The 27,607-nt window shown below is 37.1% G+C and overlaps 1 protein-coding gene across 5 annotated transcripts in view; it reads right to left on the bottom strand.

The window, feature by feature from the left end:
- RSPO2 (R-spondin 2) overlaps positions 1 to 27,607 on the bottom strand; it is a 151,964-nt gene that overhangs the window by 86,811 nt on the left and 37,546 nt on the right. Inside the window, exon 2 of one of the 5 annotated variants that reach the window (XM_073893101.1) lies at positions 11,394 to 11,546. The exons of the other annotated variants lie outside the window; for them this stretch is intronic. The gene's annotated coding sequence lies outside the window, so the exon portion shown is untranslated. The remainder of the gene's footprint in view (positions 1 to 11,393; positions 11,547 to 27,607) is intronic. 5 annotated transcript variants of the gene reach the window in all.

Genomic DNA, 27,607 nt, shown 5'->3' on the forward strand with positions numbered 1-27,607 from the left:
GAGAAGATTTGATTTATCCTGGAAGAGCTAAGAAATAGGTGGTAATAGGAGCTGGGTGTTAAAGAGAAAGCAGAAGTTTGCCCATTGAAGGAGGCTATCCCAAAAAGACAGAGCAGTATGTGCCAGATGTATGCACAGGGTTGGGGAATGCAAGGAAAAAATGTTTAATAGGTCTGATAATTCTTGGCTTATTTTATTGACAATTTATCTTTCAGCCAACAGCAAAAAACAACAAAAGGAGCCACTGAGCACTTAACTTAGATTCAAGGAAAAATGTGCAGAGAACACAGAAATTATGATGTTACCATGGAGTTTATAACAGTAGGATACAGAAACTGTGACTCCAGAAATATAATTGAAGACTTTAAGAATGTGTATTTTTTTCTTAAGTTTGAAAGGAAACAGGTTTGGATTTGCAGCCAATGTTTCTAAATTAGAATAGGTGTTAAAAGGCTATTTTTCCAAATAAGAAATCTACAGGGGCATCTAGATGTCTTAGTCAGTTTTGCATCTGACTCTTGATTTCAGCCCAGGTTTTGATCTTATGGTCGTGAGTTTGAGCCCCACGCTGGGCTCCACACTGGGGATGGAGACTACTAAAAAAAAAAAAAAAAAAAAAAACATAATAGCAAAAGGGAAAAAATGAGTAACATTCTATAGAATTCAATATGGTTTTATAGCAAGTTCTCCAATAATTTCAAACATTTTAAGCAACATGTACAAAAGGATACATTCAGGAAAAAAAATAATCACAAAAGAAATGTGAAGAAGGCTAAAGTTTCCTAAGGTTTATGGAAATTTTTTAGAGCAAAATTAAAAGGAAAAGTTAAACCCAACTATTAAGATGTGGGTAATATTACATAATATTACATAAAAGAGATAGACAAATTTTTATTTTCCGCTTTCATTTTTGTAACAGTTAAAAATAAAGCCTTCAAAGTGAAGGAAAATCAAGCACAGCTTAAAAAATATTGAAATAAAAGATAGGCAGGAAGATGCTAATAAATTATTATATCTTTATATAGTTTAACTATTGAGAAATTGGTTCCTGAAAAAATAAAACAGGAATTTTTTTTTTTTTGAGAGAGAGAGAGCAAGCGAGCGAGCATGCAAGCAGGGGGAAGGGCAGAGAAAGAAGGAGAGAGAGAATCATAAGCAGGCTCCATGCTCAGTGCAGAGCCCAACACGGGGCTAAATCTCATGACTCAGAGCACGACCTGAGCCAAAATTCAAGAGTTGGACACTTAATCAACGGAGCTACCCAGGCATCCCATGAAATAGAAATTTAAAGAAGAGATGGATAAATGTTTGATTTTCAGTAAGTTGGAAAACTGAACTTCAAAACCTCCAAATTCTAGAAGAGGCTTTAGGACAACAGGATTGTAAACACTTATAGTTTAAAACAATTATTATAAACATCTATCCTGGTATTTATAAGTCATTAAGAATAAGCTCTATCAAAACTAACCTCATTATTTATAAAAAAAAAATAATTCCCCCTTTCTCTCCCTATTATATCTCTATGCACACAAAGATCTATGGATAGGGAGAAAGTATGGAAATGCACACATATACATTTTTGATAATTTGAAAGTTGCGAGCATCACAATATTTCACATGAAATTTAGCATACACCTTTTGAGAATAAGAACATTCTCTTATGTAATCACAATACCATTGTAGGACCTCAAAAATTTAACATGGGTAAAATAATATTACTAGTATGCTGTCTATATTCATATTTCCTGAGCTATTCCAAAATTGTTCTGTTTTTCCCATCTATCCACAAACCAATCAAAGGGGTGGCTCAGCCAGTTAAGCATCTGCCTTCAGCTCAGGTCATGATCCCAGGGTCCTGGGATTGAGCCCCACATCAGGCTCCCTGCTCAGCAGGGAGTCCTTCTCCATCTCCTTCTGTGATCTCTCACTTTTGCTCTCTCTCAATAAATAAAATCTTGGAAAAAAAAAAAACAACAAAGACTATGAACTGCATTTGGTTTGTTTCTTTAGCCCTTAGTCCTTTCAATTAGGAATATTTCACCCACTATTCTTTGTCTTCCTAGACATTGAGATCTTTTAGAGTCTAGGCCAGTTGTCTCATAGAATATCTTCCAATCTTGAATTTGAATGACTATGGCCACATAATTAGATTTATCATTTTGCCATCATTAATATGATACTTTAATGCAGGCAGGGATCATCACCATCCTAATACCATTAGGTGAAAGTTTTTTGGAAAAATTTTGCCCAGGAGATTACTTAATTCCAAAGGGGGAACTATGCCTTTATTTCATAAGCAGAACAGAGCACACCTAGTTAAAACTCGCCACATTCAGGCCAGGGACCAAACACTGCCCACAACAGGCAAAGAAAGCTGCTACAGACGACTGGCCTGAAGGATAAAGCGGCCAGCACACAACAGCAGAGTGCATGCAGCACACACTGGAGACACTCCCTGAAGCAATAGGCTCTGGGGAACAGTGGCCACTAGACTTCAGGGCACCACAGGACCTCTTCTTCCTAAGTTCATTACCCTCAAGAACATGAGATATAGCTGATTTTCCTAACACAGAGAAGCAGGCATAAAGAATTAGACAAGATAGAAGAATTTGTCCCAACTGAAAGAACAGGACAAGGCCACAGCCAGAGATCTAAGTGACACAGATATAAGTTAACATGCCTGATACAGAATTTAAAGTGATGATCATAAAGATACTCACTGGACTGGAGAAAGGAGTGGAGGACATCAGTGAGACCCTAACACAGAGATAAGGAATAACAGCACAGATAAAGGGTTCAATAATTAAAATGAGAAACATGCTTGAAAGAATGAACAGCAGGCTGGAAGAAGCAGAAGAACAAATTAATGACCTAGAATACAGTAATGGAGGGTAATCAAGCTGAACAAGAAAGAGAAAAAAAAGAATTAGGCAAAACGAGAAGAGACTTGGGGATCTCAGTGATTCCATCAAACGTAATAACATTCACATTATAGGAGTCCAAGGAGGAGGAGGAGGAGAGAGAAAAGGGGGCAGAAAATTTATTTGAACAAATAATAGCTGAAAACTTCCCTAGTCTGGGAGAAGGAAACACATATCCAAATGCAGGAAGCACAGAGAATTTCCAACAAAATCAAAAAGCAGATCCACACCAACATATAATTAAAATGGCAAAATACAATGATAGAGAAGAAATATTAATAGCAGCCACACAAATAACAACAGTTACATATATGGGGAAGCCCATAAGGCTATCACAGAATTTTTCAGCAGAAACTTTCCAAGCCAGAAGGGAGTAGCATGATATATACAAAGTGCTGAATGGAAACTATGTGCAGCCAAGAATATTCTATCCAGTAAAGCTATCATTCAAAATAGAAAGAGATAAAGAATTTCTCAAACAAAAGCCTAAGGAGTTCATGACCACTAAACCAACCCTACATGAAAAGTTAAAAGGGACTCTTAGAATGAAAAGGGAAAGATAGTAAGTAAGAGAAAGAAAAGTAGAAAGCACAAAAACCAGTAAAAATATGTATCTCTAAAACTCAGTCAAGGGACTCACAAAATAAAAGGATGTAAATTATGACACCATATACCTAAAATGTGGAGGAGAGAGGAGTAAGGAATGGGTTCAAACTTAAGTGACCATCAACATAATCTAGATTGCTATATACAGATGTTATATACAAACCTAATGGTCACCACAAATCAAAAAATAGTAACAGATATGCAAAAAATGAAGAGAAAGGAATCCAATTATATCACTAAAGAAAGCCAGCAAACTGTGAGAGAAGAGAACAAGAGAGAAAAGGAGAGAAAAACTACAAAAACAACCACAAAATAAGTAACAAAATGGCTATAAACACATACCTATTAATAATTACTTTGAATGTAAAGGGACTAAATGCTCCAATCAAAAGAGAAAGGATGACAAAATGGATTAAAAAAACCAAGACCCATCTGTATGTTGCCTACAAGAAACTCTGTTGAGACCCAAAGACACTTGTAAATTGAAAATGAGAGGATGGAGAAACATCTATTATGCAAATGGAAGTGAAAAGAAAGCCAGGGTAGCAATACTTATAGCAGACAAATTAGACATTTTTTGGAGGGGGCAGGGGCAGAAGGAGAGGGAGAGAGAATTTTAAGCAGGCTCCACACTGGGCTTGATCATGATCTGAACTGAAATCAAGAGTCAGATGCTTAACCAACTGAGCCATCCAGGTACCCCAACAAAGTGGACTTTAAAACAAAGACTGTAACAAGAAACAAAGAAGAATACTATGTAATAATAATGGGAACAATCCAACAAGATACAAAAATTACAAATATTTATGTACCCAACATGGGAGCACCCAAATACATACAACAGATAATAACATAAAGGAACTAATTGATAATACAATAATAGCAGGGGACTTGAACACCCCACTTATATCAATAGATCATCAAAACAGAAAAACAAGGAAACAATGGCTTTCACAAACAGAACCAGATGGATTCAACAGATATATTCAGAATATTCCACCCTAAAACAGAATACACATTTTCAAGTGCACATGAATATGTTCCAGAATAGATCAGATACTAGGCCACAAAACAAGCCTCAACAAATTCAAAAAGATTATGCATCTTTTCTGACCACAACACCATGAAACTAGAAGTCAACCACAGGAAAAAATTCTGGAAAGACCACAAATACATGAAGGTTAAATAACATGCTACTAAACAATGAATGGGTCAAACAGGAATAAAATTAAAAAGTATATGGAAACAAATGAAAAATACAATGGTTCAAAACCTTTGGGACGCAGCAAAAGCAGTTCTAAGAGGGAACCTTATAGCAATACAGGCTTACTTCAAGAAGAAAAATCTCAAACAACTTAACCTTACCCCTAAAAGAGCTAGAAAAAGAACAAAACCTAAAACCTGCAGAGGGAAGGAAATAAAGATTGGTACAGAAATAAATGATATAGAAACGAGAAAAATAGAACATGTCATTGAAACCAGGAGCTGGTTTTTTGAAAAAAATAAGTAAAATTGATAAACCTCTAGCCAGACTTATCGAGAGAGAGAGAGAGAGAGAGAGAGAGAGAGAAAGGACTCAAAATTACAAATAAGAGGAGAAATAACCAACACCACAGAACTACAATTATAAAAGAAGATTATGAAGAACTATATGCCAACAAATTGGATAACCCAGAATGGATGAATAAATTTTTAGAAACATACAACCTACCAAAACTGAGACAGGAAGAAATAGAAAACTTGACAGACCGATTACCATCAAAAAACTCCCAAAAAAAGAAAAGTCCAGGGCCAGATGGCACCACAGGTATATTCTACCAAACATTTAAAGAAGAGTTGATACCTATTCTACTCAAACTATTCCACAAAATAGAACAGAAACTTCCAAATTCATTGTATGAGGCCAGCATTACCCTGATACCAACACGAAATACACTACAAAAAAGAACTACAAGCCAGTGTATCTGATGAATGTAGATGCAAAAATCCTCAACAAAATATTAGCAAACTAAATCCAACAATACCTGAAAAAGAATCACTCACCATGATGAAGTGGGATTTATTCCCAGGTTGCAAGGATGGTTCAATATTTGCAAATCAATGTGATACACCACATTAATAAAAGAAAGGATAAGAACCATATGATTTCAATAGATGCAGAAAAAGCATTTAACAAAGCACAACATCCATTCATGATAAAAAGCCTCAACAAAGTAGGTTTAGAGGAAACATAGTAAAGACCATATATGAAAAACCCACAGCTAACATCAGACTCAATGGGGAAAAACCAAGAGCTTTTCTCCCAAAGTCAGGAAAAAGGCAATGATATTCACTCTCACCACTGTTATTTAACATGCTATCGAAAGTCCTAGCCTCAGCAATCAAACAAAGAAACAAAAGGCAACCAAATTGACCAGGAAGAAGTCAAACTTTCACTATTTGCAGATGACATGATACTATATATAGAAAATCCAAAAGACTCCACCAAAAATACTGCTAGAATGGATAAACAAATTCAGTAAAGTCACAGCACACACAAAAATACAGAAATCTGTTGCATTTCTATACACCAATAATGAAGCAGCACAAAGAGAAATTAAGAAAATACTATTTACAAATTTTATTTCTATTTTTCTAAGGTTTTTTTTCTGTAGGTACATAGAAAGTAGAAAGTTTTTTTAAAATTTAACTTTAAATTCCAGTGTAGTTAACATACAGTGTTATATCTGTTTCAGGAGCACAGTATAGTGATTTCAACAATTCTATACATCACCTTTTTCTCCACCTCCTCACCAATACCTGTTAATTCTTGTGTTGAGTTTAGACATTCTGACAGGTGGTATTTATCTTTCTCTGATTTATTTAGCTTAACATAATACTCTCTGGCTCCATCCATGTCATTGCAAATGGCTAGATTTAATTCCTTTTTTATGGCTGAATATTCCATTGCACATATATATGTGTGTGTGTTTGTGTGTGTACGTGTGTGTGTTTCCTTCACTATGCAGAAGATTTTGATGTAGTCCTAATAGTTTAATTTCGCTTTTTTCCCCCTTGCCTGAGGAGACATACCTAGAAAAATGTTGCTTTGGCTGATATCAAAGAAGTTACTATCTGTGCTCTCTTCCAGGATTTTTATGGTTTCAGGTCTCACATTTAGGTTTTTAGTCCATTTTGAATTTATTTTTGTGTATGGTATAAGACTAATCAAGTTTCTTTCTTTTGCATGTTGCTGTCCAGTTTTCTCAACACCATTTGTTGAAGAGATGGTCTTTTTTCCCATTGCATATTCCTTGCTGCTTTGTCAAAGATTAATTGACCATATAGTTGTGGGTTTATTTCTGGGTTTTCTGTTCTGTGTCTATTTTCTATGATGGTACCATACTGTTTTGATGACTACAGTTTTGTAATACAGCTTGAAGTCTGTAATTTTGATGCCTCCAGCTTTGCTTTTCTTTTTCAAGATTGCTTTGGCTATTTGGGGTTCTTCTGTGATTCCATACAAATTTTAGGATTCTTTGTTCTAGTTTTGTGAAAAATGCTCTTGGTATTTTAATAGGTATTACATTAAATGTGTAGATCACCTTGGGTAGTATAGACATTTTAACAATATTTGTTCTTCCAATCCATGAGCACGGAATATCTTTCCATTTCTTTGTGTAATCTTCAATTTCTTTCATCAGTGTTTTAGTTCTCAGAATACAGGTCTTTTAACATCTTTGGTTAGTTTTATTTCTAGGTATCTTACTATTCTTTGGTGCAATTGTACAAATACCATATGATTTCACTAATATGTGGAATTTAAGAAACAAATGATCATAGGAGGAAAAAAAAAAAAAGAAAAACCAAGAAACAAACTCTAATTATAGAGAACTGATGGTTACCAGAGGGGAGGTGGGTGGTGGGATGGGTTAAATAGGTGTTGGAGATTAAGGAGTGCACTTGTTGTGAGGAGCACCAGATGTTTTATGGAAGTGTAGAATGACTATATTATACATCTGAATATTACACTGTATGTTAACTGGAAGTTAAAGACTTAACATTTATAAAACTCAACACCCAAACAAATAATTTAAAAATGGGAAGACATTAAAAGACATTTCTCCAAAAACAAACAGACGACCAATAGGTACATGAAAAGATGCTCAACATCACTCATCAGGGAGATACAAATCAGAACTACAAGGAGGTATCTCCTCACACCTGTCAGAATGGCTACACTCAACACCACAACAAACAATAGGTTTTGGTGAGGAGGTGGAGAAATGGAAACACTCCTGCACCATTGGTGGGAATGTAAACTGGAGCACCCACTGTGGAAAACAAGAGAGAGAGTTCTCAAAAAGTTGAAAATGGAACTACCCTATCATCCAGCAATTGCACTACTGGATATTTACCCAAATATAAATACACTAATTCAATGGGTTACATGTTCCCCTATATTCATAGCAGTATTTATAATAGCCAAGTTATGGAAGCAGCCCAGGTGTCCATCAATTGATGAATGGATAAAGAAGATGTGTCTGTGTGTGTGTGTGGGGGGGGGGGGTGTAGATATATAATGGAATATTATTCAGCCACAAAAAAACAATGAAATTTTGACATTTGCCAGGACATGGGTGGAGCTAGAGAGTACAATGCTAAGAGAAATACATCAGAGAAAGACAAATACCCTATGATTTCACTCATATGTGGAATTTAAGAGACAAAAAAGTGAGCAAAGGAAAAAGAGACAAGCCAAAAAACAGACTAACTACAGAGAACAAACTGCTTGTTACCAGAGCGGAGGTGGGTGGGGAGATGAGTAAAATGGACAAAAAGGGAGTGTACTTGTCTTAGATGAGCACCAGGTTCTGTATAGTATAATTGAATCACTATATTGTACTCCTGAAACAAATATAATACTGTATGTTAACTATACTGGAATTTAAAGGAAAGGTAAATTTTTATAAACTTTCTACTTTCTACAGTCACACAGAAAAATCTTAGAAAAATAGACACAAAAATGTTAACATGGTTAAGGCAAGGAGGTAAAATAAGTCCATCTTCTTATACAGTTCAGCACTTCATAAATGTCCTGTGATGAACCATACTGCTTTCTCAGTGAAAATGATGTTATTTTGGAAATAAAAGGTTAACAGCAATTATTCAATTATTCTGCCTTAAAATGTTTTAAAGAATTTAAAGAATTTGGTTTTCAAAATGATTTTGGTACCAAATTACAATGGACCCCTTCTCTCCATTTCTTAGTTTTTACTTTAAGTTATCCAGAGTTTCACATGTGAATTGAGAAAAAAATAAATCCTTCACTTACATCAATGATTTACATGAAAGAACAAAGGACATGTACCATTTCAACCACTTGCACTGAATGCTCATGCTCATCCATGCAGAGGAACTAACTGGGCAGGGAGGAGTTACTGTATCTTTAAAAGACACATAAAATCCTAATTTGCTTAAAACACACACAGGAACCCAAAGGCCTTAATAACCTTAATTACAATTTCCTCCAAGTAGAACATTTGTTAAGCCTTAAATCCCTTTACTGAGTTTATTGCCAATAATTAGGCAAAGTACACAGAACTGAAAGTGTGTGCATGTGTGTGTTTAAGTTTAATGGAAACAAGAAACATTTGTGTTGTGTAGTCACCATTTTCAAAACAGAATGGAAATATTTAAGATGGAAAAGGAAGAGAGATGGAAGAATTGAGAAGAGGTGAAAAAGTATTTCTAGATTAGCTCAAGGTCCAAATAGAGCATTTGGTTCCTGTCCACCCAAATTATTTGTTTTAATTATCCCTTAAGCTTTCCAAAAACATTTTGAGGGAAAGCTGAAACCAAGATTGATTTTGAAAACTACAGTGCTACATTAGCAAGTAATACTTTAAAACTTGTTTGCAAAATGTGGTTCTCAGCCCTGCAGCAACATTATCACCTGGAGGCAGAATCTCAGGCCTCACTCCACACCTAGTGAATCCAAATCCATATTAAAACAAGGTCCCTAGTTGATTCCTACACATTGCTTTAAGGCATTCAGATCAAAGTTCTGAATATAACACCCCTACCACCACCACCCCAAGAAAGTAATATTGGGAAAACAAGTCTCTGTACCTCAAAACACAAAAATTATCTTTGTGCATCCCTATACACAGATTAAAATGGATTCAAAGGGGGAGTTTTATAGATCTATCAGAAACACCTAAAGTCATAATTGAAGTAGAATCTATAGCCCGGTGATAGGTATTAAGGAGGGCACGTACTGCATGGAGCACTGGTGTTATACGAAAACAATGGATCGTGGATCACCACATCAAAAACTAATGATGTATTGTATGATAACTAACATAACAATAAAATTTTTAAAAAAGAATCTATTTTATTCTCTCAATCTTAAACTGCAAATTGGAAATGGGTTGATGTGCAAGAGAAATCCTAAGGGCAGAAGATTTATTTCCCAGGGTTATTTGTTGACCCTGTTCAACCTACAGTGTGGGAAACTACTAGTTCATGAAGTGCAATCATAGTCAAGTACAATCTACATAAAAAGATCTTCCAAAGAGTTGAAAAATGTGCTTTAGAGTACACTAAATAAGGGAGAATTAACAAAGATTAGGAAATATAAAAGTTAAGGTTTTCAAGTTTTCGTTCATTGAAATTTGCAACCCTCATATTGGAATTTACCCTAAATTTACAACCCACACAGATCTGGCACCGATCAGAGTCTAATGGGTCTTGCCACATTGGATCAGACTCACAATCCTTCCTGTCCAGGATCCTGATGATGGCACCAGGGGACATGCTGTGGGGAGAATAGCTGCTCTTTGATGTCAACCTCAAAGGTTAGGAGTGTACCCAAAACATCCTAGTTCCTTGTAATAACCCATTATGAATCTGTAATCCACAAATTTAGCTAAATCATTTTTGAGGTTATTTATATTTTCCACCGCTACTTCCTCTTAATCAGTTCCATAAGTTTATAACTAGTTGGATAAGGTGATAGTTTCTAGTCCCACTGCTTACCCAATCTTGAAACAAGGCAGTGTTCCTACTATCAATACTATTCATATCCTTGACATCAAAAAACATGGCCATATCTCTTTCCAGCACTTGTATCTATAGATTCCAATTGTTTTTCTTTTCTCCTCATGGACAGGCACTATGTATCTTGACCCTTTTAGAATCTTCCTTGCATCTTCTCCAATTTCAGGATATATCTTTTGCGGGGAGCCGGGGGGAGGTTATCAGTCCATCACAGGGAGTGGGTATGCTATTAATTTGTTTAAAGAGAAGAGAATGTTCTCTGCTTGATTTCAAAATTCATTTCCTGATGATTTAAAACCTCAGTCAAAATTCTCAGGGATCCTGTAAACCCTCACCAATACTAATAACTTCAATATAAGCTAGAAACTTAATTTCCCACACTTATAATTCACCTTTTTTGTTTTGCCTTCTTATATTTGTCCATCATGGTGAACATAAATTCATCTGCCTGTTTCTAGGTCTGTATGCTCAGGTAAGCTCAAGAGCTTGCCCTAAATCTCTCCTCATTGGTTTGGCCTACTACCTGGTAGAGATCAATATTAACAGCCAAAAGTCGAACCTGTATACTCTTACAAAATAGTAAACTAATTTAAAATTACACTGATCAACAATCTTTAGGATGTCCAGCTTGCTACATGTTTCCTTTGCAGAAAAATGCCCCCACATTACCCCCATGATTCCCAGGCTAAATTGGTTTGTGAACCATAATAGAAGCAGTCTAAATACACTTAACTATAGTTTCTAGATATAAAGTTATATCACTCTTTTCTGAAATACATACATATTTAGATTAAATTCTTTAGGAAAAAAACATAGTAGGGGCACCTGGGTGGCTCAGTCGTTAACCGTCTGCCTTCAGCTCAGATCATGATCCTGGGGTCCTGGGGATCGAGCCCCGCTTTGGGCTCCCTGCTCTGCGGGAAGCCTGCTTCTTCCTCTCCCACGCCCTCTGCTTGTGTTCCTGCTCTTGCTATCTCTCTGTGAAATAAATAAAATCTTAAAAAATCTTATTCTTCCCAGCAGGTGATTTAGATGTCCGTAGTACTATTCATTTCACAGTCTAAAATCCCGTCACACACAAAAAAAACAAGTGACCCCACTCATGAGTATGTTGCAAGGACTAACCTTGAGAATTGTTTTACTCTCCACTATCTGAACCCATGTGGTAAAGTCACAAGAACTTCAACCACAACGAAGATTTTCCCCTTGACCAAACTTTAATTAGGCTCCTCTGAGCCCTCTTTTTGAGTAGACCTTGATCTTGGACCTGTCCTTGCTGGGCCCGCATAGCCCAGTGGTAGCAAGAATCGCTAAGTTAGCTTAGAGAGAATTCTCATCAATCCCTGATACCTGATCACGTTCCTCATCCTCCACCCTTAATATCTGATCCCCTCGGCCTACCTGCAGCAAGAATCCTTTAAGTTAGCAAGAATATTGCCCTACCCTCGATATCTTTTAATTTTGTCTCCACCAACCCCCGTCCCCACCCTAATCCTTGACTGTAAATCCCCACTTTCCCTTGTTGTATCCAGAATTGAACCCAGTTCTATACTGAAGTCTCTTTTCTTCTATTGCAGAGATTCCTGAATACAATCTGCTTTTACAACTATAACTATTGTCCTGTTCTAGTTCTCTTTGACAACCACAAACCAACTATCAGCATCCATGATAACTTTTGAAAGTGAGGCTGCCAAAAAAGGAAAGGTACTCTTCTAGAGAGGTACATTCTCCTAACTTCCACCACCCACTTGGGTGCCCAAGAACCAGAGAGGAAATTAAGAGAGTTAAATGGGAAGGTTCATCCTGAGGTTGAAACCTGGGAGTGATGAGATGGCTACAGAAGGTCTCCAGAAAGTATCCAAGAACATCCAAAATGGTCATCTGCAAAGCAGAATAAAGACATTTTCTGACATATAGGTCTCAAAAATATATATCCTTTGTACTCTAAGTTACTGAAAGATATGCTCCACAAAAGCAGGAAATTGTAAAAGGAAAAAAATAAAAGATGGAATCCAGGAAACAGGGCATCAAACACAAGTTAGAGACAAAAGGAATGCCCAAGAGGATGGTGAAGGGAAATGGCAGGATGAGCCCCAAGGAGGAAGCTGTAAAGCAATCAGTCCAGATTGCAGAAGATCAAATGATCCAAGAAGTTTCTTCAAAAGGATATAATTAATAAAATAATTATCTTCTCACATACTAGGAAGAGATTTAGGCAAACTGAATAAAGTTTATAGTTGAATTAGGGATGCCTATAAAAAGGAGAAACCATCTCCAGAGAAAACAAGTAACTCAGGATAGAAAATGCAATAGATATATATGCCCTATGTAGCTCAGCCATGTCTGAATGGTTTTAAGAATATAAACATGAGATATCCATCCTTCCAAAATTATGCTCTAACAATACTGGGAGGGTGGGGAGGAGAAGCATGCAGTGAGGAAGGAAAGTAGTGTAAGTGGGCTAAATCCTTACCTCCCATAGTGGAAATTGAATACATAATGCTCCAAACTAAAAAGTAGAGGAGTAATAAAAGCATGTTATGAAAAGTCATGGACATAAATACCCCCAAGATTCTAGAAGAGTTCAAAGTATGGAATGAATAAGTCACAGGGATCAAAGGTACAGCATAGGGAATATAGCCAAAGGTATTGTAACAGGGGTGTGTAGTGACAGATGGTGAGCTATACCTATGGTGAGCCGAGCATAATGTATTGTATTGTCGAACCACTATCTTCTACACCTGAAACTAATGTAACATGTGTCAACCATAGTTCAATAAAAAAAATAAAAGACATCAAAGCACTTGGGGAAGAAGTGGCAGGACGGCACTGGGCCAAGGACAGTTTTTCAAAACAAGCCTGGTAGAATTATTCAACTCTAAAATATGTGTGTATAACTTTGATTTAAAAAATTTTAAAACAAAAAAAATCTTATTCTTGTATTTGTAGTGAGTGATTTACCTATACTTAGGAAATTTTCTATTTATGGGATGAAATTAGAAGAAATTTCAAACTAAAGATTCAATTGCATAGCATTTACAAAGTTAAAGGGAGAGAAATACACAGCCGAATGTTAATTTTCTGTGGGCTGTCAGCAGTTAATACAATATTCAAATTCCAGATTTTTTCTAATTGCTACCAATTAGAAAAGTAACAAAAAGCCTTTAGAATCTGAAGGCTCATTTGAGAGTATCTTGCTTCATTCAGCAAATGAACGAAACTTATTTGATATAGAGAAAAACAATACATAATTTGCCATAATGTTTTTATTCACTTAATTGTGGATAAAATCATACCTTGAATTCATATTTATATTTTCTTACTAAAAGGGGACTTTGCTTATATATTAGCAGAAAATAAGTCTCAAGACAGACACACAGCTCACCTTATTTTATGACGAACCCTTTTGGGGTGGTGAGGGAGCTCTTGCATTTTCCTCAAGTGGGGGAATGAGGGAATCAGATCTGTTTTCATGATGCATTCTTATATAAAATATTGACTTTACAAGGAAAGAATGCCTGTATTAAGGATACATGGCATTTGTTATAAATCCTTCTCACACTGTGGCATATTAACCAATACTTCCCAAACTTCCCTTAGGTCAACACAAGAGACCTCAAGCAGCCAACCAGATTAACTAGGACCACATCAAGCAAAACCAGGCCACACAGAAGTACTTTCCTACATAAGAGACAAAACAATACATGTATGATTTCAACAGTTTCTCAAGCTGTTCCAGTGTTGGCTGACACTTACAACTTTCCAGACTTAGCAAAAATACGGACTTTATCCAGGCCTGAAGAGTTTCATGTTCAATAAGAATTAAATCTCTTTGTTCCTCTTTACCAAGATGTCTCAAAGTCTTCTACAAGAATGGGAAAGGAGGTAGGGACATGATAGAAAATCCCAATAAAGCATTAACAATAAATTAACAATAAATTCATGTATTACTGAATGTGAAGATTTTTTTTTCTGTAAAACATGAAGAATCTAAAAGTGCTAGTACCCTGAATTTCATCCCTTCATGATCATTTAGGGAATCCGGCTTTTATATTTAATTCATACTTCAAGAAAACAGACTTCATGCCAGCCCAAGAATTGCACATGTTTAAAATAGTTTTGAAAACTGATGTATGGTGGTATATTTAAGTGTAGGCAATGCAATATAGATTTTAAATATAAATACAAGAGCTGTATCAACTTCTATCAACTTGATAGATTATGTTATTTCTGGTCTGTGAACCTCATGGTCAACTAATATTTTCAAGCCTAACAAAATGAATTCAACTCACAATGTTATAGTGAACTACCTGACACTGATTCTTGCTACTAACAAAATACAACTCTTCCCAGCTTATCTCTTTATTGGATCTTCTGCAAAGCTGGCCCACACTCCATGGTAGCCTTTCCCTTTTGTGGGCTTCCCTTAGTCTTTTAGTTTGAGTCACATTAGAGTCCCATGTTTCCATGCTGCTTTTCAACTTCCCTTTGAGGGTTTCTACTTTTCATACTTTTCATTCAAATCAAGCTGGATGAGAAAGACCACAATCACCTTTCATTTATTTTTGTTATTCTCTGTGATGGGGGACAGTATCAGTCTTAGGAAGTTCTAAAGTACTTGCTGATTGAGTGCATGTTAAAGATAGGACAATCACAATTTTCCTGCAAATATGGTAATCCCTTATTGATACGTAATGCTCTTCTCAGGATTTTTTTTTTTTTAAGATTTTATTTATTAGAGGGCGCCTGGGTGGCTCAGTTGGTTAAGCGACTGCCTTCGGCTCAGGTCATGATCCTGGAGTCCCAGGATCAAGTCCCGCATCGGGCTCCCTGCTCAGCAGGGAGTCTGCTTCTCCCTCTGACCCTCCCTCCTCTCATGTGCTCGCTCTCTCTCATTCTCTCTCTCAAATAAATAAAATCTTAAAAAAATATATGAGAGAGAGAGAGCCATGAGAGCTCATGCACAGCAAGGGAAGCAGCAGAGGGAGAAAACCAGGCTCCCCACTGAGCAAGGAGCCCAATGCAGGGCATCTTACCTCCATCCTGGACTTCCATCCCTCATCACAGTCAGTTACCAACATCTACAATCTTCACTCTCTCATGTCCCCTTCAGTCCCTCTTCTGCATTTCTATGATCTTCTTTCTCACTGCAGAATTTGGGCTTTCCACAAGCCTACACGCGTTCATGTTTCCAACTCTCCCCTCCATCTGATCCTTCCTCCACTATACTTCCAGAAGGATTTAAAAATTCGATTAAAATATTATTACTCCCCTTGTTTAAAAGTCCACTATAGTCTATACTCCTCCAAAACCAAGCCCAATCTCATCTCTGAGCAGTATTTCATCCCTACACAAAACACTTAAACTTGAAGCTTCCACGCTTCGCCATTAATCCCTAGAATACTTTCAACCTCCATTTGACCTTATTTTTCTAGTTACTTTATATTCATAATTAAAGGGTCATATCAGACTATTTCACTCATTTATTCATTCAAGAAACAGTTATGATTGTCTCTCTACTATATAGGACATAGGAAACTGTGTCTTTTACTTATTTTTCCCTGACTTAAAAAGGAACTTGAAATCCCCTCCAGGAAGCTGCTTCTGATACTCTTAATCCCTTTGAAAGGTTTAAGGGCCACCGTTAATATGCCCCTGAGACATGCTGGACTTTTTAAGATTTTATTTTTTTGAGAGAGAGCGCGCACAAGCAGGGGAAGGGGCAGAAGGAGAGGGAGAATCAGACTCCCCGCTGAGCAGGGGAGCTCGATGCAGGACTCGATCCCAGCATCCTGGGATCATGACCTGAGCTGAAGGCAGACGCTTAACCAACTGAGCCACCCAGGAACCCCTGGACTGTCTATTACTATATTTGTCACATTATGAAATTAACCAGCTGTATGTCTGCCCCAGTGGAACTATTATAAGTTCCTCAAAGACAAGTATCATCTCCTGTATATTTTGATGTGCCCACCTCAGTGCTTCCCATCCAGTATAGACGCTTGCTATTAGGCAGGAATATATTGCTAAAATACAGTGCCTCTCAACTAACAAGTGTAGCACACATACCTTTTACTTGGCTTGTTAGAAAATAAGGTTCCTAGTTTCCAGGAACAAACAGTCTAATCTAACAAGATGTGTATTCACAACATGTAACATTTAGTGTAACATTAAATAATAAAGGGAAAAATTTGTAATGTTTGGTCGCAATCATTTTGAACAAGTTTATGACAATGTTTTATAGATCATGGATTTGAAAGGCAAATCCACTGTATCCCTTTGCCAAACCAATCATTAACCAATTTACTGAGAGAGCTTGACTCACTTGGATATGTAAATAAGCTTCCCCCCACCAAACCTGCCCCTTCCACTGCTCTGAATCTCTACTTCCTAGTCAGGTATCAGCTCCTTAGGTATACTGAACAGATTCTATAAATGAAAGAGTCAAAATTTATTATAGTTCTTGCATTCCTTTTTAAAACATCAACTTGAAGTGAATGTAAAGCCTCTCCTCCCTTCCCCATACCCAAGCAGGAAAAGTCTAATTCCCCAACAGCTTGGAGTACATAGGGTTGGATCCATTAACTCCCCAGTGTGCTACAGAAGAAAAAGGGCTGCATCTTCCACTTAAAGGATATGGTTCTATCCCTCTTTCTCGGTTGGTCTTAGTGGTCTCAGGAAGAAAAGTGATGACTTCATCACCATCATCAAAAGGAACATTGTTGTGGAGGGGCTAACACCCATACCAACTTCCTTAGGCTTCAGTCCTCCCTGTACAGATCACACCGCATCTTCCAGCAAACACTGGGTCCAGTGAATACCTCAATAAAAGCATTAGCCAGCCCCCTCGCCACTCTGCTACAAGGGTCCTGTCAAGACCATAATCCCGAACCTCATCCACCCTGTAGTCATACACACGGGCTCTGCCTTCAGTGCCTTCTAGAGGTGGGTTCCATCTCCTCTTTCTTTAGACAGCCGGGAGAGCAATAGTGCACTACCTAAGGAAATTTCCCACAATGGCAAGAAAGGCTACCTCCCCTTTCTGTCTTAGCAACAAAATTTAGAAGTGATTTTCTTGAAGTGCCCACCCTTGCATTTGGGAAGGAGAAACACTTTTCCTTCATCACCAAGCTCCCAAACAAGTATGACAGTTTGTGTGAAGGTATAAACCCATACAAAGAATCAGAATTGATATAAAATAACAGCTGTGCCTGAAGAAGGGTAATGAAAGGGGACAGGTTTTTCTTGTTCTTTCCTGAAGATATATTTGTGTATAACAAGTGTAACTAAAATGAGACTAAAAGAAGAGAAAGATGGAGAGAGGAAATGAGGGAGGTAGACTGATTCCTTTTAGTGAAATGACTCAATCATCAAGTTTTCAGAGTCTTAGTACTCATATTACTATTTATTAATTTACCCTTCAGAAATAGTGAGAAGAGCTTCTCTTCATGGTTAGTGCAAAGGAATAAAATTATATCCCTTTAATCAAATGCAGCAAATTCAGAATAGAGACAAACATCATAGTACTTAGGCATCCCTGAGGAGCACACCATGTAGCCCCCGGAGCCCATTCTAAAAACGAAGCTTAGGAAACACCAGCTTCTGGTTAAAGTCAATCAACCCAGAAACAACAGAGTCTTTGTCAAGGAAACCTGAGTTCAAGTGCATGAGGATCAGATAAAGCACAACACATGGCATCTGAACTAAAATGATATGCTTTGATTTTAGATTAAAAGTTAAGAAACCCGCAGAATGCAAACACTTAAGAGAAAGGATGTACAAATAAAATTAAGATTGGCTTCCTCTCAGATGGTGACAGTTGAACAGAAAAGTGGTAATATTAAAGGTGTCGCAGAACAGCCCTATAAACATTGTTATTTGTAAATCCACAATATATATAGTTCCATTAAATAGAATACAGTCACAGGTAGTAGGTATTAATAACCAAGTGTTTAGAAAATACATTGTTTAGGAGACTACATGTATTAAAAGAACTATTAGTTTGGAAAAGTACATGGCCCTGCAAGTGGTCTTGAGGGCCTGTATCCTATACAGGGAGGAGGAAGTTGTGGATGGAAGGAGTTATGCAGAGCTGTGTCTCAATTACGGCTATAAAACCAGTTACCCAAATTCTTTTAGAACCTCTTGTTAGAAGCTACTCAGATTACCCAAGATAATAAAAAGCCAGGAAGCATAGGGCTCTTTTGACCACACATTAAACATGAATTAAATTACTGAAATTTCATGGTGTATAGCCCCAATATGGTCGGTTTCTGTGTTTAAAAGTAGGAGAACTTAACAATTTTATACACTGAGGATGCTTCTGAAGGAAAACAAGTTGACACAGACTTAACTCCAGAATTCTCTCCAAACTTGGAGAAAACTTGGATTAAGTTGCCTCAGTGAAATAAAATTTATATTCATCTGAAGACATGCACAGGGTTATTCTTTAAAGCATTGTTTGTCCCTGCAAAATACTGGAAGCAACCTAAATGCCCATACAGAGAAGTGCAAGTCAATAAATTATGATATAGCCACACAACAGGATACAATGCAGTCATAAAAAATGAGGAAGATCTCTAACCTGATAGGATTTCCAGGATATACGGCTAGGTTAAAAAAAAAAAAAAAAAAAAAAGCAAAGTGCAAAAAGAGTGTCTAATATATTTGGAACTGATTTTCTCTAAGTTCCCACCCTTGCCTTTGGGGAGGAGAAATACTTCCCCTTCATCCACAAGCTCCCAAACGAGTAGGACAGTTTAATACCTCGGTAAAAAACGAGAAATAAGAACATATACATGTCTGCTCATTTGTGCAACAAGATACAGAACATCAATAAACCAGAAACTAGTGAGATTGGTTACCTGCTGTTGACAGGTGAAATGGAATGGAAATAGGGGAACATCAACGGGGTAGAAAGGAGAGGGTGTGCAAGGATGTGCAGCTCTTTGTCCTGACCTGCAGAATCATGTTAACACTTGACATACTCAAAAATTAAGTTGAAAACAAGGATGGGGAAGAGGAAACCACCCCCCACCACCCCAAAAAAGCCAAAAACAAATCAATCTAACTGAATTTCAAATGACTACAAGAACCACCCTGAAGTGGGAGGGGAATTAACCCAAGTAACTTTTGGACACAAAATTTTTAAAAACCTATCCTTAAGCTAATGACAAAGAGAACTCTAAACAAATGCTCATTCTTAGTACATGTGAGCTCTCCTGGTCTTTTTGACATGTTCCCATCATTTTGTGAAGACTTCTCTGCTTTCTGGCATAAGATGTCTCAGGCTGATTTTTTTTACTTTCTCTGACCCAGTCTTGGAATAATTTCTCCAAGGAATAGGTAAATATATTGTGCATGACAAGTTTCTTGTAGTTAGAAAAGAGACTTAAAATATGGAAAGAGGGAACACTAGAATGACCCCTGAAGGGCTGGATTAGAATCAGAAGCCATAGCAGCAGGTAGTCATTATTTTTAATATATACATACATGTATATGGACACATGTGTACACACACACACACATACATATATTTCCTAGCCAGAGGAATGTACTTCCTGATATGATACACTGAAAAGAAAAAAAACCCCACACATTTCTGTCCTATCCCTAGCAAAAATGCAAAACTTCAATCTAATCACAAGGAAATAGACAAATTCAAATAAGGGAATATTATACAGACTAACCAGCCAGTACTTTTTAAAAATGTCAAGCTCATGAAAGACAAAGTCTGCAAATTGGTCCAGATTAAAGGAGAATAAAGAATTATGAAAACTAAAGCAATGCATGATTCCAGATTAGACATTAGACATTAATGGGAAAAATCTGAATAAGTCCTATAGACTACATAACAGTGTTGTATCAGCATTAGCTTCCTTGTTTTAATAAATGTACTTTTAAGTTAGGTTTTTGTTTTTAGGAAGTACACATTGAGTTTTTAAGAAGCATGACACCAGTTTACTCACAAAATTTCAGGAAAAATGGATAACATAGCAAGTGTGAACTTTGGTAAGATATTAATATTTGAGGAATCTAGGTAAAAGGTATATAATTCTTTACAAATTCTGCAACTCTTCTATAAGTCTGAAATTATTTCAAAATAGTTAAACAATATAACAAGTTTAAGCAAAAGAAGCAATAACCAATTTCAGAATTATAATTACCTATAAAAACTAACAATACAAAGTAGTTTTGTGGAAGCTACTAGTTTTTCCAAAGAACCAAATGTGTGTCACTTCTATATTGCCTAGAGCTTTGAAGTAAATCATGAAAACCTGACATTTCTTATATACTGTCTGATTACTTGAAAGACCAACATGCTCAAACATACATTTTCCTCTTAGATTTCTCAGTAGAGAAAATATCTAATTAAACAACTAGACAATGTTTTTCATTGAATAACTATTTGTTAAACAGATAACATCTATATCTGGCTTATCTAGTTTATTCAGTGCCAACAACAAACCACCATACAGACTTTACCCAATGGGCTTTGCCAAATGAATTACCAATCTTGCCAATTTGCATAGATCCTGCATGGATTCCCACATGCAGGCAGAATATTCAATACAGTCAAAGAAATGAAAACCATTCTTGAATAATAATTTCAAAAAACTTCTGTATATATCTCCATTACAAAGGCATTTTTATCTGGGGAAAAAAGTAGAGAGCTTGCATTATAAAAAAATATACACACACACATATACGTATATATATCCATGAGTTCAGTTATAACAATTCATTCCAATCACTACTACCCATTGGGTTTTTTTTTTTTTGAGATATAATTGGCATAAAGCACTGTATAAGTTTAAGGTGTGTAATTTGATACATTTATATATTACAATATGATTATTACTGTAGCATTAACTAACACCTCCATACAGCATATAAACTTTATCCATTAGAAGAGATGGATCAGGATAGGTGTACTTTTGGGGGAGTGAATTTTAACTAGCTCTTTTCAGAGCTGAATAGAAACAATGAGGGATCTTATTTCTTTGAATTTCATCCTTCTCAAAAACAAAACCCTCCTGGATTTTTCGATTCACTCCCTAATATATTCTTACCTGGTTTTATATTCAATAGTCCACAAGTGCCTTTCTATACATATTTATATACTGTAAGTTTCACTATAACCCTCATATCCTTCAAAGTTCTTTGATGGTCCCCAATACCTCCAACAGCCTCTTACCCTCTAGTTCCAGCCTAGTGACTCATGTAATTATATATACCAGAAGTCCAGTGACTTGCCATACATGGACCCATTCTATATATTCGACCATCCAGCAAAGTAAAGTTTCAAGTTTCTAACCTGATACTCAAGAAACCAACCATCCAGTTTGCCTAGGACTGATGGATTTCACAGGATGCAAGATTTTCAGTGCTGAAACTAAGATGATCTCAGGCATGTTGGGACATTTGGTAACCCTAGCTCTGTAACCTAGCAATTGACCTCTTGACCTCCCCAATGTACCTGCTTCTGATGCTCCTATTTTTGGGCTCATCCTGCCCCCTTTATGTCCATATATCCAAGTGAAACTTATTCAAGGACTTCTCCAAATCCCACCTTCTCAAACATTTCCTTTTCTCCAATTCTGGAAGTAATTTCTCTTCACTAAATTCCAAAGCAACTCAACTGTTCTCTCATTTTATGCCAACTGTTCTCTGTTGGGCAGAAAGAGGTCAGATACTCCACACTCCTGATGTTTCCTTCTTCACAGGGGGATATCTATTCACATGATACTATGCACCTTCCCTCCCTCTAATTCTTCTGCAAGAAAGGGAAAGGGAGTTCTCTATGAGGATTTGGGGACAAGGAACTCTTCATTGCAGACCAGCAGAACCTCCTCCATCTTTTCCTCTCTGGAATTTACCTGCACTCCTAAAGTGTTCCAGAAGCAAGAGTCCTGTGTTCACACACACACTGTCTGTGCCTGTCTGGCTAGGCATGTCTGAATCCAAGGAATGAGATTAGGAAGCTCATTTTTACACTAGATCAAAACCATGTTTTCTAATACCAGCTTTACCAGTAACAAAAATGATTTGTCATCTAAAAATCCTGACCTTTTGTCACCATACAACTTGGGTAGATAAGAGGAATGCTATTTATTGACTACCACCCCCATCTACACTGTAGGGTCCTCTAACCGACCTGTATTGTCTCCATAGACACTATGCAGTGCCTCCTAACCCAGTGAGTAGATACAAATATTTTACTATTGATTTTTTTTTTTCAATCATGACAGAGTGGAGTCCGTTCAAATCCTACAGCCAGTGCTTACAAGCAAGGTCATCTTGGGTAAGTCTCCTAACACCTGGGCCTTATTTTTTTTCCCCAAATGAGGAGTTGCTACAGAGACTCGTGATCCACAAAGCCTAAAATACTTACTCTCTGGCCCTTTATGGACAAAATTTGCCAGTTTCTTTAAGGATTCTTGTGAGGATTACAGATCAGATGCTATTTATTGCTAGTGCCTAGCATATTTCTGGCTATTATCAATTTAAATCCACAGTAATATTTAAAGTAATATTTTAAAAATAAAATTTCTGTGGACATACAAAATTAACAGCTAAAATACCCTATACTCAAATATTCCATACCTGGAGGGGAAAAAATCCCACAAAAAAATTTTTTTAATTTGCTATAAATTTAGAGGCTCAGGAAGCATTACCAACCCCAAAACTCTTACACTGCAAAACACCTATGAGACGTTTATCAGTCTTCCCTAGCATAATGACTCGAAAGAAATAAAGGATACACTAAACTTTTTTTCCACTAAAAGGAAATTTGAAATAGAACATGAGCAACAAGGTAAGTATATTTACATACTTAATATTCTTCAGTGGATAAGCAGAGGGTAGTTATGGGAGCTATTCCAGACTCAAAGGAGTTGTGAAAACTAAGTCTGACCAAAACACCGCAATAACTCTTCATGCACTTAACTGACTCCTTTAATATTAAGTGCCAGGGATCCAAAATAAAGACAGTCCCTGTCCTTGTAGAGTTCAGAGTTCAGTGAGGAACACAAACATGCATTTAACAGGGTTATCTGAATTCTTCCAGCTGAAGTTCAAACACTTTTAACAGAAATGACCCTTCTCCCCTTTACTCAGCTCCAAGTCTGTTTTGCTTGGTAGACGGGATGGAGGAAGATTTTTTTTTTTTTTTTGCAAGGGAGGATTCTAGGACAGATAAAAAGATGAAACAAGGAAGCTTGTAATGTTGCCCAGCCCCTTGAACTGGATTTCAATTCCCAAAGTTCAAAAGATGAGGTATCAGAGCTGGGTGAGCTGGTCGAGGAAATGGTGGAGACACCCAAGCAGAATTTACTCATACGACCAAAGTAGAGCAGAGTTTGGAAGGGTACCTTTACCTCTGCATGGAAACCAGCCTGTCTCTGGTACCCAGCAGGTCGGCAACTTGAGAAGTTTCAGAAGTGAGAGATTTTGGTCTTGCCTGGAGCTTGCACTGCCAAGAGCAGTGGCCATGATGAGGCATCCCCAAATGACTTCATGAGCCACAGACATTGACTAGTGGCTAAGTAAGGGAGGAGAGCCATGATGGATGCCATATGGTAACTGCATGTGATGCCCAAAAATAACTGGAGGAATTGATGGGGAGTGGAATGCACAGTCCTTTTATCATTCCTCTGCTGGTCTAAATGTGTTCCGCTTATGTAAGATACATATGAAATTAAAACCAATACATTTTGGTAAGTGCTATATGTACAAGCTCCTATGGAAAACCAGAGGAGATGCTCTAAAACCAGCCAGTGGAGGCAAGTCAGAAAGAACTCTGAGAAAGACCAGTTCTGTTTTTAAGAATGTAACAAGGAAAGACATCTCTTGTTAGGAAATGGTTTTTTTACATTTTTGTCAGTTATTCAGTTTTCCTTCTTCTGAAGATATAATAATGGGATACGTTTCATCAAGTGTCTCTAACATTCACTGAAGTCACTGTATGGCATCCCTGAAGAATTGCCAAGCATTTTGCTACGAACATAGCAATATTCTCTAAGGATCAAGATGGCTTTTTTACGCTACCAGAGGAAAATTAGTCTCTCCTATGGACTGAGTTCAGTTTCATTGTTAAATTATCTCACAGGATATGCATCCAAGATATATTTTCAAACTGGAACAGGCATAACCTGAACCAGTCTATTTATAAGTCATGGTATTATGGGCTTGAATCTACCACCAGCTTAATCTTTCTTCAAATCATGGCTATAAAGAGGGTACTTAAAATATCGCAAAGATCTTGCATCACTAATGGATCATCATTATATGGTACAGAAAACTTGACTCAGGAAGTTATAAGAATAAACAGAAGGAGTCCATTATAAGCTTTCCTTTCTTGTGGTGTGTAACTAAATGGCCTTATCATGCTACCAACTAAAAAAATTATGTTTATTACTTATTATTAAAAACACTTTGGAAACTACAGAGTAGATGGTCAATCCATTTTAAAAGAAGAGGCCAAACCTTGTCTGGTTCTGCGAAAGCCCTTTCAGGACAAGAGGAATACAAGTATTAAGTGTCACCTGGGTGAGAATAAGAAATGACATAAAAATCAGAGAATGAAACTTTCTACATTCAAAATTCAAAATCAGCCACAAATGAAAAAATAATATTTACTGACAGTGGGAACGCTAAAAATTGAAGCTTGGGGTAATAAGTAGACTTTGTGCTGTCTTTGCTATCTCCCTCCCCTCTCTTCTTCTCTCCCTGTAAATGGTAAAGGAATACAAAGTGACCTTGGGTCAGGAGATCCATCAAGCTGCCAAGATTACATGCAGTCTTTTGAAGACAGTGACTAACTTCCCTCATCCCTGGCACAAGTAGAAAAGAAAAGTGACAGAATAAAATAGGATTGGTGCCCCACACTTTGCTCATAACAAGAGTGGTTTAGCAGCTATATTGGTGGCTTAGATTGACAGAGACCAGTGAGGGAGAGGGAACAGAGGGGAGGTGGTCACCCCATACACCAACACACAGCTTGTACAAGATGTAGCGCTCTCCCAGGGGTGAGACCACATGCATACAAGGCAAATACATGTTCTCACCCCAATCCTGCCTCCTTAACTCAGAAACTTCAAGTAAAACACCTTGTACACCCTGTCCTAATTCCAAAATTAAGATCCTTTAAAAAAAAAAAAAAAAGGAAAGGAAAGGAGAAAGAGTAAAAAAAAAAAAATCTATTGGTTCTACCAAATTTAGGCCTAATCATAAACATGTAATAACATACATGAGGGATAGACCATATGTGAACTGAGAATCTACTTATTCATCTTCATTCCCACTAAATCATGAACTAACTCCTCGAGGGCAGACACTCTTAAATTTAATCACTGACACCTTAATACAATTTCTTCTGTATGAGGGTTGTTGTATTTTATATAGATGAATAAATGACTATCTTCCAAATCAATAGTTCCCATTTCCGTCCTGTATCCTGGCCACATATCCTAGATATTTAGTGAGCCTTTTCCCTTGGCTGCCTAGGATTTCAAAGTGAAGATACTAAAATTAAAAACAAAACAAAACAAGAAACAAACAAATGCAACTACTTCCCCCTATCAATTTTCCTGTTTCTTTTCAAAAACACAGTATCTTTTATTGTATGTTGCAGCACAAATTCTTGGTCACTGCTCTTTCATTCCCCAGATCCAGTAAGTCACCAAGTTGAGAGAATACTTGTAAACCCTTCAAGCATCTCTTGTCACACAATACCCCAATAGGAGGACCCTAGTGTGCTAATTACCTTGTGCCAAGATTACTGTGAAAATTCTAGGCGGCTTCCCTGATTCCAGCTTCCTCCCCTCCAAACCACTCATCTTCCCCATGCCACACTTCCATCTCCCAAGATGGTGGCATGCCTCGGCAACAGGGGCCAGGTCTTATTCAACTGAGTATTCATTCATGTGTTTGCAATAAAAGCATTCCATTACCTCAGACTGAGGTGCCACATGAACATCAATTTATGTTCAAAATTAGACCTCTTTGGACTCTCTGGCATTATTTTCTTTAAATACAGCCTTATGAATCTTTACAGTCACAAAGGAACAGAAAGCTTACTTATTAAGAACAAGGCCTTGGGGCACCTGGGTGGCTCAGTCGTTAAGCGTCTTTCTTTCAGGTCATGATCCCGGGGTCCTGGAATTGAGCCCCGCATCAGGCTCCCTGCTTAGTGGGAAGCCTGTTTCTTCCTCTCCTGCTCCCCCTGCTTATGTTCCTGCTCTCGCTAGCTCTCTGTGTCAAATAAATAAAATCTTAAAAAAAAAAAAAAAAAGAACAAGGCCTTGTATGGAGTTTTGCAATTCACTTGTATTCTGGGCTTTCCAGACCCTTGTTAATCTTTAAAAAAAAAAAAAAAAAAAAGAAAAAAAAAAAATTCCAATTTTTAAAATGGAAAAAAAAAAAACAGATGAAGAAAAGGCGGGTGTGTGTACTTGATGCCAGTAGGTAGGGCGTGGAAAGGCATGGGGAGCAGAAAAATGCAACACCAAGTTGTACATTATTTATGCAATTCCATCATAATTAGAAAGCTAAAAACTACAACCCACTGGCAACACCCTGCGCTGAGTCACTGTATTCTTTGTGTACATTTTTCTAAGAGCAATCAAAATGGTAATTGTAGGACTAACTTTGGCACATGAAATCACTCTCTGCGCGGATGTGGAACGCGATGGGAAAAGTAATCTCTCATTAAACCAGAAACTGCAGTTTATGTGGTTTAAAACATGCATCAGATTGTTCATTCTCAGGAGATAGATCATAGTGCTCCTTAAGGACAGAAAATGGAGATAAAGTATTAGTTCCTTCCACAAAATACTTAAGAAATCCATGAGGTTCTGCGTTTTTCCCCCACTTGTTCTAATCACATATGGAATAGTGTTCCTTCAATGTATCTTTAGTACCACCCTTAAAAATGCCCTTTTCCCAAAGTAGGATCCCAATTCAAATAAAGTATTAAAAGCCATTTTTAGAAAAAAATCTGAGAAATTTGGTTATGACAGATATTAGTGGATGCTGAA

Source organism: Callorhinus ursinus, unplaced genomic scaffold (genome assembly GCF_003265705.2).
Source record: "Callorhinus ursinus isolate GAN/ISIS: 27379988/994484 unplaced genomic scaffold, GSC_fseal_2.0 scaffold5, whole genome shotgun sequence".
Taxonomy (NCBI): domain Eukaryota; kingdom Metazoa; phylum Chordata; class Mammalia; order Carnivora; family Otariidae; genus Callorhinus; species Callorhinus ursinus.